The sequence below is a fragment of the Fukomys damarensis genome, unplaced genomic scaffold, assembly GCF_012274545.1.
Source record: "Fukomys damarensis isolate Sample0158 unplaced genomic scaffold, DMR_v1.0_HiC HiC_scaffold_9, whole genome shotgun sequence".
NCBI classification, from domain to species: Eukaryota; Metazoa; Chordata; class Mammalia; order Rodentia; family Bathyergidae; genus Fukomys; species Fukomys damarensis.
The window spans coordinates 34053169-34058649 of NW_022900921.1; positions in this window are offsets into that span (position 1 = coordinate 34053169).

Below are 5481 nucleotides of genomic sequence, written 5' to 3' on the forward strand. Positions count from 1 at the left end.
CTACCCAGGAGCAGGGGATATCTTTCCATTTTTTTATATCCTCTTCGATTTCTTTTTTCAGAGTGCTGTAGTTTTCAGTGTAGAGATCTTTTGTTTCTTTTGTTAGATTGATTCCTAGATACTTCATTTTTTTGGATGCTATTGTAAAAGGAATTTTTTCCCTTATTTCTCTTTCTGCCTGTCTGTTATTTGTGTATAGAAAGGCTATTGATTTTTGGGTATTCACCTTGTATCCAGATACTTTACTGAATCTGTCAATTAAGTCTAGAAGATTTTTGGTGGAGTTTTTTGGATCTTCAATGTAGAGTATCATATCATCAGCAAATAATGATAGTTTAACTTCTTCCTTTCCTAGTATAGGAAATAGTTTTATCTTTGAGCACATTAAGTCTCAAAATAATTTCTCACATAACACATACCTTTCACCAACCATATGTGAGAGTTCATAGGACCTCTAATAAAGCATTCCCTATGTACATTTTGACTTGTCTATCAACAACAACTTGACAAAATCTGCTCATGCTTTTCTAAAATTATTTATTTTTAGGTAATATTTTTTACAATGAATCCTATAAAAGGTGCATATTATATAAACTGTATATTAATATCTACTAAAGGTTTCTTGTTTCGTGAAATTATTTTTTATCAATTTCATCCTTTAATTTTCTTTATTTTCAGCATTATCTGAGTGATAGAGACAGTTTGTTTTTTCAGGCTTTGTTCAATAGTTTTGCCTGGAAAGGTTTGCAAGTACAGGCCATGACCAGAGGAGAACACGTTCTTATTCATAGCTGAATGGTTAGGATACTGAGCTGGGAAATAATGTGCCTCACTGAGCTGCCTTTCTTAGTCCATATGAGGTCTTCCTCAGATGGGATCCCATGATTTCCTTTTTCTTTTTATCTTTTTGAAATTTTCCATCTCTAAGGCTCTGACTTTCTGCAAGACCCCTGGACATTCTGTAGGGATTTCAAACACATAGTTCAAAAGATCCATTTGCAAAAGTCAGCAACTCCTCTTTGCCCTTTGAAGCCAAGGCCAGTAAAAGCCAACCTAAGAGGTTAGAACATCTCTCTTTTATTTTACTATCCATCACTTTAGCATTTTAACATCATTGCCATGCTCTAATTTTCGTCTCTAATTTTATAAATTTGGTATCAGGTACTTACATTATCAATGATTTTTAACTGGTTACAAATAATTCATTTGTATTTCCATTGTAATCTAAAATTACCTAGAAAAGGTTTTCCATTTTGTTTTTAGCTTTCATATTGATTATTTCTTTGTGGATTTGTTTGGCTATCCTCATTGGTTAATTTCTGTTCTTATTACAGTGTGATCAGAGAACTTGAGATTTTCCTTTGAGGCTTAATATATGGTTGGTTTTTATGAATATTCCACATGTATTTGAAAAAAATGGGTATTCTCATGGTCAAGTTTATAATTGGTGTATTAAAATATTGAATATCTTTACTAATGCTTTTCTCTTTGATCTGAGAGAAAAACATTAAACTCTCTGGCACTTTGTGGATTTGTCAAATTATGTGCTTTTTATCAATTTTAATATATATATATATATATATATTTCCTTTTTAGTGTTGGGGATTGAATTAGGGTCTTGTAACACTAAGTGAGACTCTTAACAATGAACTATACCTTCAGCCCCCCCAATCTCCCTCTCTCTCCCTCTCCATTTATATATATTTTGGGGGGGTTCCAGGGATCAAACTCGGGACTTTGGGCTTGCAAGGCAGGCAGCAGCACTACTAAGCTAAATCCTTGGCCCTACATATTTTGAAACTATATTATCATATCATTTTGGTGGGTTATATCTTTTATCAATTGAAATGTGCTATCTTATTAAATGATTTGGGCCGAGTAGCTAATTTTATATAACTTCCTTACCTAGTTAAAGTTTTCTTTTAAATCTTTTTTTCTCTTTAATTTCTATTACAAAAGAGGAGGTAGCTAATTTTTTAAAATATACTACTCTGTGACTTTGGGTTTTTTGGTTTTATCACTGCACATTTAACCTGGCCCTCCTGCAAGCTAAGCACTTGCTCTGTCCCTGGGCTACATCTCCAGCCCAGCTTCTATCTTTAATAGGCAAATGTAGCCAATTTACTTAATAAGTTAATATGGCTTCCTTTATTCTTGCCTCATATTTCCTATTTCCTTTTTGTCATATTTTATTGCTTTTTCCAGTCATGAAAAAATTTTATTACATTGATTTATGTTTTATTGCCCCACTAATTATAGTCATTTGAAAGTTGTAAATCTACTTTTCATTTTATTTTTTAATTTTTAATTTAATTTATTTTTTGGGGTGCCAGGTATTGAATTCAGGCCCTTTCGCCTGCGAGGTAGGAGGTGACATCACTGAGCTAAATCCCGGGTCCTACTTTTTATTTTATTTTGGGACAAGGTCTCAAATTTGAGACAGTGTAGCTCAGGCTAGTCTCAAATTTGTTTTGTGTCCCAGCTCGCCTCCAAATTTCAAACTTCTTGCCTCAGCTTCCTGATTGCTGGAATTGCAGGCAAGCACCACAGCGCCTAGCTCAATGGCTATTTTGTTGTTGTTGCTGTTGTCGGTTACCCTGAAATTTATAAGATATTTTTAAAGACTTTATTAACCTATTTATGCCTAAATATAATCTGTTGTTTTGCCTGCAAAAATTTAATATGGTTTCACTTTCTTCTGAAGCCCTCATATGTATCTTTATCTTATGGTTGAAGAAATGATCAATGATTTAAGTTTCAAATTCCTAAGTTTTTTACATTATACATGAATGATATTTCTACATAACTATATGCTAATTTCTTGGCTCATCACTGCTTCTTTCATACAAATATGTTTTCTCTTTTTTAGATTCATTTAAAAAATGTTTTCGATTAATGATTATTGGCAAAAGCAAATTTGTGAACAAGCAACTTTTTTTTTTTTTAATCAGGAATTGAACACCAGCCCTTCTTCTTGCGAGGCAGGGGGCAGAATACTGAGTTAAATCCCCCAGCCCAACAACCAACTTTTCATTTCTTGAATGACTAAACAATGTTTTAATTTTACTCACATAATTGGATTCTTGCTAATTTACACTTGATCTTAGCCAAAAGACAGAGAAGCAATGGATTCTTGCTAATCTTGCTTTACATAAACTTTATTCTTAAAATTGTCCTCAAAATTTCAGAGGTATTATTTCATGTCTTATACTCAGAGTTAATGATAAGAAAAACAAATCTGATTGTTTCTTTGTCAGTATCATGATTTTTTACTTGTTCAGTGTCTTTAGGATTGTCTCTATCTTTGGGATAATAAAATGCCATTTGGTTGTGTCTATTGTTTATTTTACAAAGATTCTATCCAGTATCTATTGGGCACAGTCATGTGAAGATGCTTGTCTCTCTTTTTATATGGGAAATCTGTCTTCCTGACCTCTTGCTTCTTTCTTTCTCTTCTTCCTTTATCTTTTCTTTCACCTCTCTCCTCCTCTCTCCCTCTCCCCCCCTTTCTCTCTCTCTCTCTCTGTCTCACTGAGGATTGAACCCAGGACCTTTGCTACATCTCCAGCCTTGTTTTGTTTTTTTTGTTTTGAGACAGGGTCTCAGTATGTAACCCAGGCTGGCCTTGAACTTGCAGTGATCCTCCTACCTCAGCCTCCCTCCTGAGTACTGGGATTACAGGCATGCACCACCATGCCAGGCATTTTTGTTTTAGTTATAGTTTGTTTTTTTAAATAGAAGCTTGCTTAGTTGCCTGGGTGAGGCAGAAACTCACCATCTTCCTGCCTCAGCCTTCCAGAGTGCTGAGATTATAGTGCTGTGTCACCACACTGCGCTTCTCTTTTATTCTTTCATTCTGTTTCTTTCTCTTCTTTCATTATCTGAGTGCTGATGCACTCTCACTCTCTCCCTGTCTCCCTGTATCTCCCCGCTTACCCCTCCCTCCATTCTTTGAGGCAGATATCAGAGCTTCTGGGCTGTGCTAAACTGAGGAAATTATCTACATCTTTTAATTTATATTGAATCATCAAATTCATTCGTTCTTATTTTAGGCTTTAAATTTTTAAATTTTCTGTAATCAAGAGAACAAAAACAAATAAAACAAAATAAAAAAATGTTCATGATCATTTTCCTCAATTGCCTATTTACTTATGAATATATTGATAATCCTCTTCTATCACACCAAGGATTTTAACTGTAACTCTTGGAGTCTTGTTTGTTTGTATTTGGGGTTCTGTTGTTGAGTTCAGTGCCTCTCTTTCACAATGATCCTCCAAGCACCGGTGATTTTACGTGCTTATCTTGATATCTGTGGCTCTATGCATATCTGTGGATTTGGCTGCTGTTGATTATAGCTTACCTCCATGGGTTGTGGGGCAGCGCATGACTTGTGGCCAGGAGGAAGTGCTCCGATAGTTGTCCTCTGTATCACAGCTTCTCAAATCTCCTGTGAGGTGGCAGCTCTATGGAACACTGCTCTGCCAGGGACTACCTTGGGTGTCACAAGAGCTGCTCCCCACTGCTCTGTGTGAGACAGCAAGGAGAGGCTGGGCTCTGCCTAGGATCCCCTCATTAACAGCTGTAGCCTCTCTCTGATCCACTGCATCTGTTAAATGTAGGTTCCTGAAACTATAGTTACTTTCTATGCAGAATCTACAGGTTTCATAAAGCTTTTTAAATAATGGATTTGCTTTCAATAGCAATGATTGTCCTGGAGAATTTTTATGTAGCATATTTTTATCAGTATTATAATATTTGATCTATATGACCTTTAGTAAAAGACCTATGACAGATTTCTTGATGCTACTTTAAAAATAAACAAGTCAGGTACAGTGGCACAGTCATGTAATCCCTGTTACTGGGATTGAGGCAAGATGTTGCTTGATTCCATGAATTTGGGAATAGCCTGGGCAACTTAGAAGCACTCTGTTTCTTAAGGTAAACAAACCAGCAACAATCATAAATGCAACAATCATAGCAATCCCTTTCTACTCAGGGAGATTCTGCTCTCACATAAAATGAACTTTCTGTGGCTAACAAGAATGATTTTCCAACTAAATAATTCAGCCTAAAACAGGAAAGAAGTAATTGAAAATCTAATGAATATAATGTTATAATAACAATGTGGAAGAAATAGGTTTGCTGAGTCCCAGGAGGGATTAAGCAAAGAAATAATATGTCTATACCTAGGTATCTTGGTAAGGTTTCTCAAATTGCTAGGATAAATAGAAAATCTTTACGTATTTCTTAACAAAAAATAAAGTGCCGCTTGCACCTCAAACTGCTCAGTGGCAAAAATGGAAGCCAGAAGCCTGGATAATATCAGTAAAATCCTAAAGATGAATGCAGTCTAACAAGCCTCTGCTCTCAACCAAGAGCCATTCACCTCCCAGAGCAAAGAACAAGTATGTGCTGATTTAATAGCATCCTATGGGCATCTCAGTGGAGGGAAAGAGTAAGAAAGAAGACTTCAAGGTAAAG